Below are 13,483 nucleotides of genomic sequence, written 5' to 3' on the forward strand. Positions count from 1 at the left end.
TATGGATATAATAATATTGATTCTAGGGATGTCCCGATCACCTTTTTTTTTTTTACTCGGGACAACCTCAGTTATAACTTACTAGAATTTCGTGCGCGCTACGCGCGCACTCATCCCAGAGCGACTTTGCCACGCACTATGGGAAGAAATAAATGGCGGGAGTTGACTCCACATGTAGTAACGAATGGGTTATTGGAAATGTACCATTGTTTTGTCCTGAATATTTCCACAGCCTAAGTACTAAAGGATTGTGACTGTGGGACAGACATACAGTCTGACATACAATAGGCTACACGTGTGCACAGTGAATAAACAATGACCTATATGCCCAGAGTTCTTAAATTAACATAGTTGGATTTTAACAGAAAGACAATGCCATAAATCAGTCAAAGTAAGTGACAGACTCAACAGTAGCACACAGCATGCAAGGCAGCGATGCATGCATGCAAACATGTTTGTCCAGCTGAGATTTAGTGTCTCCATCTCTCTGTGGAAGAGGTTGCACATGACCTGTACGGCCACACTGAGGCGCTCCAACACAAACACAGACACAAAACAACACCACGCTGTTTGTCCAGTTGACCCAAATCAACACCAATACCTAGCCTGTTTGTCCAAAACACAGTATCTGCTGGCCACGTGTCTACTTCGCCACAACCTAATGTTAGTAACAAATGTAGGGGAGAGCCGCCAAGGTTGTAACGCTTCACGGTTGTAACATGGACGTTATATCTTGATTGGTCAACGCCACCATGACGCCATCGCGTCAGTATGTGTACAGCAACGTACTCTACGTGGCCAGGAGTTTGAAGTTTGAAGTGTTTACCTTCAAAATGCGTCTAATTTTACACCTGGAGTATATGTGTGGTACAATTTTTGTCTTTGGTGTTGGTGAATAAAAATCCACATGGATGTGTTCATGCTTATGTTCTTCATTAGTTTGCATCGTGTTTAGACGGAATTCACGTTCATTCTGGTCTGTAAGCAACTGCAAAGAAAACTTGCAAAAGCGGGTCATTTGTAACATGTGTTACAAATGGTCCGCTTCCATTCAATGCCATTATATGTAATATTTACATATTTGACATATTGGCCAATATTATATGTTCTGAAATGGTATTGTATCGTGTAGTGTATTCTGAAATTAGTTTAGGGTTGTATAACGTTGTACAACTCAATCAATCAAACGTTTGTTTAATCAATGTATTGCCCCATTGAAAAAAAAGAAATGGCCAAACTGGTACTGGTACACCCGATACTATTTAATATTTCCCTTATGTTTGATACATTTTCTTATCACATCCATGGTATAAAAACAATGCTAAGGAGTTGCTTCAATGAAATGTAATTGCTTTAAGCTGAGAACGATATGTTTAATGGTGTTTTTTAGCGTTGTTACATTTATCATGCATGCCGTTACAATTGATCCGATATGCGCAGCAAATGTAACACTGAAACAGCGTCCACGTTCGGTTGAATAACTCCCGACCTGTTTTATCAAAAAAATAACTTGAAGTGGTTTATGGTAGCTGACATGTGTAGGTCCGTTGCCTGAAAATATTACATGTGTAGCTAAACGGATCTCTGAGTAAAAGAATGAAACGTGCAAAATGTTACATCCTTGGCGGCTCTCCCCTATTAGTTTACTCACAGCACAGCACCGTCACTCCTGTCAGTTATTTCGTCCTAATAACTTGAAGTGGTTTATGGTAGCTGACATGTGTAGGTCCGTTGCCTGGAAATATTACATGTGTAGCTAAAGGGATCTCTGAGTAAAAAAATGGAACGTGCAAAATATGTTCTAAAATTGTATTGTATTGTGTAGTGTATTCTAAAATTAGTTTAGGGTTGTATAACGTTGTACAACTCAATCAATCAAACGTTTGTTTAATCAATGTATTGCCCCATTGAAAAAAAAGAAATGGCCAAACTGGTACACCCGATCCTATTTAATATTTCCCTTATGTTTGATACATTATCTTATCACATCCATGGTATGAAAACAATGCTAAGGAGTTGCTTCAATGAAATGTAATAGCTTTAAGGTGAAAACGATATGTTTAATGGTGTTTTTTAGCGTTGTTACATTTATCATGCATGCCGTTACAATTATTCCGATATGCGCAGCAAATGTAACACTGAAACAGCGTCCACGTTCGGTTTAATAACTCCCGAGCTGTTGTGTGTATTGCGTGGTGAAAAGGCCGTGTGTTTGTGTTGTAAACAACTCATGTTATGTCTGCGCACACTGTATGTTGCTATGGCTGCTGACGTTAGCATGTGTGCTATCAGGCAAAAGCTGAGATAGATATGCAACTACTACTGGGGAAAATGCCATACAAAACACAACACCTAATTTCGGAATGTTATTGTGACCTATTGAGCACAATCAGACCATCATGATTTGCTTGCTGGACCTATAATTAATTTATTAGCATTAAATGTCCACTCGCCCATCCAAAAGAAAAGCAAGATGGCTGCGACAGATTGTGAGCGCGACGGACTACGGAGGCCAGGAGGAGCAGAGCTGGTGACGTAAGAGGCAGGCAGTGTTGCCAGGTTTGCGAATTGTAAGCGAGTTGCAGTGTATGCAAGTAGCGTGGTTAAATTCCTTGTTTCTCGGCGTGTTGTGGCACCCGTTTATCTGCTGGCTCGATCGTGATTTTCATAAAAGTAATATTTGCAGAGTAAATAAGAAACTTGAACGGCTAAAAAATAGGCTATGTCAGTTCGGGGAGGGTGGCGAATTTATTTTGCATATAGAGATGTGTGGTAAAAGTGTGGTTCGGTCGGAGATAGAGCATGAAGAATGAGTATGGGTACACCTTTTCACTTGTATATAAGATACTCGGTTGTGTGAAATGAACTGCGCAAAACGATGTACTCTTAAAATCACCATCCTACAAAAACTTTGACCTCACATATAGCAATACAAACGTGTGTGTCGTGCGTGTGTGTATCCGTGTATGCGCGTGTGTGCGCGTGTTGGAGATAGAGGGCATCAGGAAATGCGGGGGGTTCACATCAAAAGGTGCTACACACACGCACACACGCACGCGCACGCACACACACACACACACACACACACACAATCAAAGGGTGTTTGTCAGGCTCCTCTCCTCTGGAGTACATTTCTATGTGAGTGTTTGGTTGGTATGAATAGAAGACATCAAAGCAGGGTCTCCTCTTGGGTGGATGTATGTGGATGCGTGTGTGTGTGCGTAGATGTGAATGTGTGTGCATGGATGCGTGTGTGCGTGGATGCGTGTGTGCGTGGATGTGTGTGCGTGTGTATGCGTGTGTGTGTGTGTGTGTGTGTGTGTGTGTGTGTGTGTGTGTGTGTGTGTGTGTGTGTGTGTGTGTGTGTGTGTGTGTGTGTGTGTGTATGCGTGTGTGTGTCCATGAAAGTGCTGCAATTCCACATTTCGCCAGTAGGTAGTGGCAGCTTCAACGTTGGATAGCCTTGGATAGGCCCCACCAGAACCTGCTCCACATTAAACTAGTTCCCACCAGAACCTGCTCCACATTAAACTAGTTCCCACCAGAACCTGCTCCACATTAAACTAGTTCCCACCAGAACCTGCTCCACATTAAACTAGTTCCCACCAGAACCTGCTCCACATTAAACTAGTCCCCACCAGAACCTGCTCCACATTAAACTAGTTCCCACCAGAACCTGTTCCACATTAAACTAGTTCCCACCAGAACGGCATGCTCCACATTAAACTAGTTCCCACCAGAACCTGTTCCACATTAAACTAGTTCCCACCAGAACCTGTTCCACATTAAACTAGTTCCCACCAGAACGGCATGCTCCACATTAAACTAGTTCCCACCAGAACCTGTTCCACATTAAACTAGTTCCCACCAGAACCTGCTCCACATTAAACTAGTTCCCACCAGAACCTGTTCCACATTAAACTAGTCCCCACCAGAACCTGCTCCACATTAAACTAGTTCCCACCAGAACCTGTTCCACATTAAACTAGTTCCCACCAGAAGAGCATGCTCCACATTAAACTAGTTCCCACCAGAACCTGTTCCACATTAAACTAGTTCCCACCAGAACCTGTTCCACATTAAACTAGTTCCCACCAGAACCTGTTCCACATTAAACTAGTTCCCACCAGAACGGCATGCTCCACATTATAGGCCACTCTGCTGCTGTGGGGACGGGACCACATGCCACTACTGCATGTGTTTTGACAAGTACGGCCTTTGGGTCAGCAGTTTGTGTGCATGCAGCCGTGTGTTTTCGTTCCCTTGGCCGTGTGCGTGCGCGTGTGCATGCGTGGGTGCGTGCGCGTGCGTTCGTGTCCGTGTGCGCGTCTGTTCCCTGTGATCCTTGACATTGACAGCCGTGTGGTTAGCCAGCCAGCCGGCCGGGCCGTATAGCTCCTTCCCAGAAGTGACTCAGCGAGCGTTGGTCTGGCTGTGGACCAATCAGCTCAGAGCGTTGGTCTGGCTGGCAGTGGACCAATCAGCTCAGAGCGTTATTGGTCTGGCTGTGGACCAGCTCAGAGCTGCTCGACGACGACGTCGATGATGTAACCGTTTTCTCGGCACGAGAATGCGCTTCCGGCAGGTTTACCGTAGAGGGCGCTCTACCGCAATCCTGAGAATGATCGCAGCATCGACGAGGGAGGATAACACGCTAAAAGATTTATACAAATACTTTTAGTTTGTTTTCTGGTGGTTTGGGGTGAAAACAAGTCACATTCAAACTGCCCAGAACTATGGAATGGATTACCGCGGCAGCACAGTTATTTTACCCACTGACTCTACAAGTGTCTTTTTCAAAGCGATCGGCGAGTGGATCGTTGAGAAAAAATATGATTTCATGATTTTACAAAGTTTAGTTTCAAAACGCCCGGGATGGCCATGCAGCATGGGCATCCCCAAATAATTGTACACCTTATATTCCTAAACTTATTTGCCTTTTTTTTTTTTTTTTTTTACTACTAACACTGAGAAACTATTTTCTGGTTATCTGGTCATCTGTATGGCTATACACCAAAACATCCTAACTTTCCATATTGTGTAAAGTGTGTGGTGACTCCTTTCACGCTGTCTCACTATAATTATTACATGTCAGGACTCGGCCTATAGCGAGATTTGATGTTGCTTTAATCCACATGCACACCGACTCCAGTGCCTTTTCTATTCATACTCTACATATACATAAATTAAGCTTGAGGTTCCCAAATCCAGTTGGGTCTTGTTTTAGCATCTGGCACTGTTTTTGGTCCCTTGAGCTGTAAGACCAGTGTTCCCTGTTAAGAGAGTGTGTGCGTGCGTGCGTGCGCATGTTGTGTTTGTTTTGGGGTGACCGTGTGCTATTTCAGTAGCGTGGTTGGTTAGTGTGGGTTCTGGTGGATTACAGGGCAGCGCGGACACGGGTCACCCACTGCACGGCACCGCGGTTCTGCTCCCCCGCTGGTACCTAAAGACCCACCAGGAGCTCCAACACAACCGTGTTATAGCATCAGGGACGTGCACACATAGACAGCAAAGGGGGCTTCAGCCCCTGCCCCTTTTACCCGTCTGTAAAACAACTGCCCTCTCCAGACCACGAATGCAGCATTTACTACACGGTGAAAGAAATGCAAATGCCACTCCTCTCCTTTCCATGCCATGCCGGAAGGAAGGCAGCATTCAAGAGAATTGTTTTTTTTTTCTCCCCCGAAGTCTCCTGAACTTGAACACAGTATTTTGGCGTTGAACAAATTTGTTTCTAAAAAGAAGCTAAAAGAGTGCTGGTTTGCGCCCCGAGAATAGCTCATCTACACAAGCTCTCAACGAACTTGTAGATCTGCAAATTTTTGCTATTTTTTGCCCTCTTATACGGGATTTCAACCCCTGTTAGAGAGGCAGGGGCTGAAATCCCGCAAGAGGGCAAAAAATAGCAGATCCACAAGCTCTTTGAGAGCAAAAAAATTGCAAAAAATTGCAGATATCGTCCGGCAGCGACTGCACTGAGGTTTCCTTTTTTTTATCCTTTTTTCTATTTTTTATATATATATTTTTGTTTTTCTATTTTTTACAAAATACACAGAACGCCCGTCCACAACCCTCCCCCCTCCCCACATACAAACCCACATACATAGACAACACAGTTAGAGCATAATAAAAACAATAATATGCAAAAAACATGGAAAACAAACAAAAAACTAAACTAAACAAAACAAAACAAGAGACAAATCTACAATACAGAGAAAATTGTTTCCGGAAGCAATCGATCCAGACTGAGATAGCTATAACAATACTGATACAGGTAAGGACAAAGTCTCCATGTAATTCAAATAGGGCTGCCAAATCTTCAAAAAATTCTCAAAACCCCTTGAACTTCTCAAAGTATATGTATTGCTCTGCGCATGTCTGAGACAGCCGCCATGCATTCTAGAAGCCATATCTTAAAAAACTGGTGGGTCAAACTGAACAACCAATATGTAAATTTGAAGCCGATTCCCAGCTTTCATAGGATATATACATATCTAAATGTGCAGCTAAAGAGCATATCTAATCTATATTAGAAAATGTCTTGTAAGCTTGTCTTGTTTGAAAATGTATGATTTTTTTTCTACATGGAAAAGATCATGAAGATTATGCAAAATAGTTGTCATTATGTCAAATAATTGCGAATAGACAATTATCAATTATGTAACAATTGTGACGAAGGAGCGTTTTTTTTCCTTCTTTCCCCCCCCCCCCCCTTATTTTTTTTGTGGAAGCTGAAGTTAGTTTTTTGCATCATACATAAACAGAGAGGGGTTTTTACTGTGAAGTTAGTTTGGCCAGTGTTGTGGTTTCTCTTCCTCTGGGAGATAAAGTAGGAATGGCTCCGCTGGCCTGATTAGACCATTGTGTGTCTCCTCCGTCAGATGTCAGATCTCATGGTGTGATTCCTAGCAGCATGATGTCTCACCTCCCAACGTTCTCTCTCTGCGTCACTCTCACGACATTCTCTCTCTGCGTCACTCTCACGACATTCTCTCTCTGCGTCACTCTCACGACATTCTCTCTCTGCGTCACTCTCACGACATTCTCTCTCTGCGTCACTCTCACGACATTCTCTCTCTGCGTCACTCTCACGACATTCTCTCTGCGTCACTCTCACGACATTCTCTCTGCGTCACTCTCACACCATTCTCTCTGCGTCACTCTCACGTCATTCTCTCTGCGTCACTCTCACGACATTCTCTCTCTGCGTCACTCTCACGACATTCTCTCTCTGCGTCACTCTCACGACATTCTCTCTGCGTCACTCTCACGACATTCTCTCTGCGTCACTCTCACACCATTCTCTCTGCGTCACTCTCACGTCATTCTCTCTGCGTCACTCTCACGACATTCTCTCTCTGCGTCACTCTCACGACATTCTCTCTGCGTCACTCTCACGACATTCTCTCTGCGTCACTCTCACGACATTCTCTCTGCGTCACTCTCACACCATTCTCTCTGTGTCACTCTCACGTCATTCTCTCTGCGTCACTCTCACACCATTCTCTCTCTGCGCCACTCACACCATTCTCTCTGCGTCACTCTCACACCATTCTCTCTGCGTCACTCACACCATTCTCTCTGCGTCACTCTCACACCATTCTCTCTGCGTCACTCTCACACCATTCTCTCTGCGTCACTCTCACACCATTCTCTCTCTGCGTCACTCACACCATTCTCTCTGCGTCACTCTCACACCATTCTCTCTGCGTCACTCTCACGATATTCTCTCTGCGTCACTCTCACGACATTCTCTCTGCGTCACTCTCACGACATTCTCTCTCTGCGTCACTCTCACACCATTCTCTCTCTGCGCCACTCACACCATTCTCTCTGCGTCACTCACACCATTCTCTCTGCGTCACTCTCACACCATTCTCTCTCTGCGTCACTCACACCATTCTCTCTGCGTCACTCTCACACCATTCTCTCTGCGTCACTCTCACGACATTCTCTCTCTGCGTCACTCTCACGACATTCTCTCTGCGTCACTCTCACGCCATTCTCTCTCTGCGTCACTCTCACACCATTCTCTCTGCGTCACTCTCACGCCATTCTCTCTGCGTCACTCTCACACCATTCTCTCTCTGCGTCACTCTCACGACATTCTCTCTCCGTCACTCTCACACCATTCTCTCTGCGTCACTCTCACGCCATTCTCTCTGCGTCACTCTCACACCATTCTCTCTGCGTCACTCTCACGGCATTCTCTCTCTGCGTCACTCTCACGCCATTCTCTCTGCGTCACTCTCACGACATTCTCTCTCTGCGTCACTCTCACGACATTCTCTCTCTGCGTCACTCTCACACCATTCTCTCTGCGTCACTCTCACGCCATTCTCTCTGCATCACTCTCACACCATTCTCTCTCTGCGTCACTCTCACGCCATTCTCTCTGCGTCACTCTCACGACATTCTCTCTCCGTCACTCTCACACCATTCTCTCTGCGTCACTCTCACGACATTCTCTCTGCGTCACTCTCACGACATTCTCTCTCCGTCACTCTCACACCATTCTCTCTGCGTCACTCTCACGACATTCTCTCTCCGTCACTCTCACACCATTCTCTCTGCGTCATTCTCACGCCATTCTCTCTGCGTCACTCTCACGACATTCTCTCTCTGCGTCACTCTCATGCCATTCTCTCTGCGTCACTCTCACGCCATTCTCTCTGCGTCACTCTCACACCATTCTCTCTGCGTCACTCTCACGACATTCTCTCTCTGCGTCACTCTCACGACATTCTCTCTCTGCGTCACTCTCACGACATTCTCTCTCTGCGTCACTCTCATGCCATTCTCTCTGCGTCACTCTCACGCCATTCTCTCTGCGTCACTCTCACACCATTCTCTCTGCGTCACTCTCACACCATTCTCTCTGCGTCACTCTCACGACATTCTCTCTCTGCGTCACTCTCACACCATTCTCTCTGCGTCACTCTCACACCATTCTCTCTGCGTCACTCTCACACCATTCTCTCTGCGTCACTCTCACACCATTCTCTCTGCGTCACTCTCACGCCATTCTCTCTGCGTCACTCTCACACCATTCTCTCTGCGTCACTCTCACACCATTCTCTCTGCGTCACTCTCACACCATTCTCTCTGCGTCACTCTCACGACATTCTCTCTCTGCGTCACTCTCACACCATTCTCTCTGCGTCACTCTCACACCATTCTCTCTGCGTCACTCTCACGACATTCTCTCTCTGCGTCACTCTCACGACATTCTCTCTCTGCGTCACTCTCACGCCATTCTCTCTGCGTCACTCTCACGACATTCTCTCTCTGCGTCACTCTCACGACATTCTCTCTCTGCGTCACTCTCACGCCATTCTCTCTGCGTCACTCTCACACCATTCTCTCTCTGCGTCACTCTCACACCATTCTCTCTCTGCGTCACTCTCACACCATTCTCTCTCTGCGTCACTCTCACGCCATTCTCTCTGCGTCACTCTCACACCATTCTCTCTCTGCGTCACTCTCACACCATTCTCTCTCTGCGTCACTCTCACGCCATTCTCTCTGCGTCACTCTCACGCCATTCTCTCTGCGTCACTCTCACGACATTCTCTCTCTGCGTCACTCTCACGACATTCTCTCTCTGCGTCACTCTCACGCCATTCTCTCTGCGTCACTCTCACACCATTCTCTCTGCGTCACTCTCACGCCATTCTCTCTGCGTCACTCTCACGCCATTCTCTCTCTGCGTCACTCTCACGTCATTCTCTCTCTGCGTCACTCTCACACCATTCTCTCTGCGTCACTCTCACGCCATTCTCTCTCTGCGTCACTCTCACGACATTCTCTCTCTGCGTCACTCTCACGACATTCTCTCTCTGCGTCACTCTCACGCCATTATCTCTGCGTCACTCTTACGACATTCTCTCTGCGTCACTCTCACGACATTCTCTCTGCGTCACTCTCACACCATTCTCTCTGCGTCACTCTCACGCCATTCTCTCTGCGTCACTCTCACGCCATTCTCTCTCTGCGTCACTCTCACGCCATTCTCTCTGCGTCACTCTCAAACCATTCTCTCTGCGTCACTCTCACGCCATTCTCTCTGCGTCACTCTCACGCCATTCTCTCTGCGTCACTCTTACGACATTCTCTCTGCGTCACTCTCACGCCATTCTCTCTCTGCATCACTCTCACGACATTCTCTCTCTGCGTCACTCTCACGACATTCTCTCTCTGCGTCACTCTCACGACATTCTCTCTCTGCGTCACTCTCACGGCATTCTCTCTCTGCGTCACTCTCACGCCATTCTCTCTGCGTCACTCTCACGTCATTCTCTCTCTGCGTCACTCTCACGACATTCTCTCTCCGTCACTCTCACGACATTCTCTCTCTGCGTCACTCTCACACCATTCTCTCTGCGTCACTCTCACGACATTCTCTCTCCGTCACTCTCACGACATTCTCTCTGCGTCACTCTCACGCCATTCTCTCTGCGTCACTCTCACACCATTCTCTCTGCGTCACTCTCACGACATTCTCTCTGCGTCACTATCACGACATTCTCTCTCTGCGTCACTCTCACGGCATTCTCTCTCTGCGTCACTCTCACGCCATTCTCTCTGCGTCACTCTCACGTCATTCTCTCTCTGCGTCACTCTCACGACATTCTCTCTCCGTCACTCTCACGACATTCTCTCTCTGCGTCACTCTCACACCATTCTCTCTGCGTCACTCTCACGACATTCTCTCTGCGTCACTATCACGACATTCTCTCTCTGCGTCACTCTCACGGCATTCTCTGCGTCACTCTCACACCATTCTCTCTGCGTCACTCTCACCACATTCTCTCTCTGCGCCACTCTCACACCATTCTCTCTGCGTCACTCTCACACCATTCTCTCTGCGTCACTCTCACGCCATTCTCTCTGCGTCACTCTCACGCCATTCTCTCTCTGCGTCACTCTCACGACATTCTCTCTCTGCGTCACTCTCACGCCATTCTCTCTCTGCGTCACTCTCACGACATTCTCTCTCTGCGTCACTCTCACACCATTCTCTCTGCGTCACTCTCACGCCATTCTTGCTCTCGTGTCCCTTTCTCGCTCGCGTCCTCCTGTCCTTTGGCGTGTTCATCACATTTTGGGGCGAGTGTAACGCACACTCACTCACTCACTCACTCACTCACAAGTTTGTTAAACTAGGGGTGCATACTTAGTTTAGACTAGTCATTGGTTAGACATAAGGGTTGGGAGAGGGTTAAGGTTATATGTTTAGGTGTGCTGCCCCGTGGGAGGTGAGGGTTTGAGATAGGTTGTAGTTGTAGGACTAATGACCGGTCTAACCAATGGACTATACCGAGAATGAGGGACCGCCAAATGAAGTTTGATGTGAAATAATCATGAACATTTAAAGCAAATATAATTTCTCTAGTGAGGGTCCCGGACGTTTGTCCTCAACAAAGTGTTATTTCTCAAGTTATTTCCCCTATACAAGTATTTCTGTATGTATTGTATTCTATCTGTCTGCCCTTGGGAGTCCATTCAGCCTCTCAACCAATGGGGATCACACAGATAACCATCTCTCTCTTCCTGTCTCTCTTTCTCTGCTTTTTCTTTGGTCTTTTTTTTTCTTTTCTTGGACCCACGTCTTCCACGAGATCGTGCAGATAAGGGACACCTGCTTGTCCTTCACCTGTGTGTGTGTGTGTGTGTGTGTGTGTGTGTGTGTGCGTGCGTGTGCGTGGGAAGTGTGTGCAGCGCGTGTCGTGCGGTCTGGTACGGGTGTTTGGGTGTCTCGAGGGAAGACTTCTAAAAGAGTCTGATGGAAGACAAAAGCACAGAACAATGACACGAAAAAAGACACGCCGTCCGTCTCCCCTCCTCCCTCTCATTGACGTTCCCCCTGCTGTGTTGTGACTATACGGGACCAAAACAAGGATCTGAGGTTGTTTTGGGGGATGTTTTTTAGACGTTTTTCCCCCGGCCGGGGCTATAATAGCATGTAAAATATCTCAAGTTGCCTCTTCTTATCTTCAGCCTTTTTTTAAGCGTGCTCCTGCTGCAGTAAATTGACACCCATTAAACGGGGGAGGTTAGACTGATACACTTTGGTATAGCTCTTCAGCGTCTCGTTTTCCTTCTGGAATGATTAGCTTGCTTAGTGTCATTATTCACCTCAACTCCTCTGGACAGCTAATCACTAAGACACACACACACGCACGCACACACACACACATCTCCCAGCGTTCTTTAGCTTCTTGTAATCCGACCTTATTTATCGTGAACCTTTTTTGCGACCTGCACCTGTGGACATTCATTTGTGTGATTCCATGATATGATTTGCAACGTTTTTGTAGTTCGGTATTAAAATCTATGCCGTATCTTGTAACAATCGGCCTTTTGGTTTTAAAGTACAATCATTAACTAAAGGAAAAAAAGATGGGTTCTTATAGCTTAGTGAAACTCACACATTTAATAACTGGAAAAAAAATCAATTGGCAAATACAATACCTTGCTTCTGACCCTATAACTCTCCCTATGTCAAAATAATAAACAAACAAATCAACAATCAGCGGTCAATTCTCCCAATCCCCTTTCAACCCAACTTCAGTTGTAAACAATAAACAAAACAGTTGCATCACTTTAAATCACGAACAGTCCCGTCCTCCTCTTATAGCACGCTCCCGTGAAAGTATATAGTTCCTCTTCCTGTACAAACGCAACGAACGTCCGGGGTATACCTGAACGGTCCTTCACGGCTGGAAAAAAGGAAATTAAGAGTTTACATATAGTACACATAGTACATGCATATATACACCTTCCCTAATGTATATCTGGTTTCAGTATTTATTAATGGTGTATTGTCTCTATTATTATTAAGGTTATTGTAGCAAGTCAATTTATATTGGGGGGAGGAGGGGAGGGGGCGGGGCAACGAGTACACAGGTCGTCTTCTCTTCTCTCTCCTCCCCTGCTGCTCCACACCCTCTATTTGTCAAGATGCGTGTGGCCGCCATCACTCAGTCCCCCTGCCAATCAGACCTCGTTACCTCCCACATGTGTTGGAAGTGCTCACGTTGGCTTCAACGTCATCTTATCTCCCTACCTCAAGGAACTTGTCACCCTTCAATCCTCAACCCGCTCCCTCCACTCCTCAAACACCAACCTCCTCAAACCCACAAAGACCAACCTATACGCACCATGGGTGACCGGGCTTTCTGCTCGGTCAACCCCGAACTGTGGAACGCTCTCCCCGCCCACCTGAGAGCCCCACAGTCGGTAGACGCTTTTAAGAGAGGACTCAAAACTTTCCTTTTTACCAAAGCATTTTTATAGCCTTGCCCCTTATGTTTTAAATGTTCCTGTTCTTTCAGATGTTTTTAATGGTGTGTTGTTTATTTTGCTTTTATTCACTGCTGTAGCACTTTGAGATTCTTGCGAATGTAAAATAAAATCCATTATTATTATTATTATTATTATAGGGTTTTGCATGCACTTACATCACTTGTATGCAGTAGGC

General features: G+C 46.2%; 1 protein-coding gene across 3 annotated transcripts in view; it reads left to right on the forward strand.

Moving 5' to 3' along the window:
• plekhm3 (pleckstrin homology domain containing, family M, member 3) overlaps nucleotides 1-13,483 on the forward strand; it is a 465,291-nt gene that overhangs the window by 23,003 nt on the left and 428,805 nt on the right. The gene's annotated exons all lie outside the window — the stretch shown is intronic.

The sequence above is a fragment of the Protomyctophum bolini genome, assembly GCF_963924005.1.
Source record: "Protomyctophum bolini genome assembly, chromosome: 16".
Lineage (NCBI taxonomy): Eukaryota > Metazoa > Chordata > Actinopteri > Myctophiformes > Myctophidae > Protomyctophum > Protomyctophum bolini.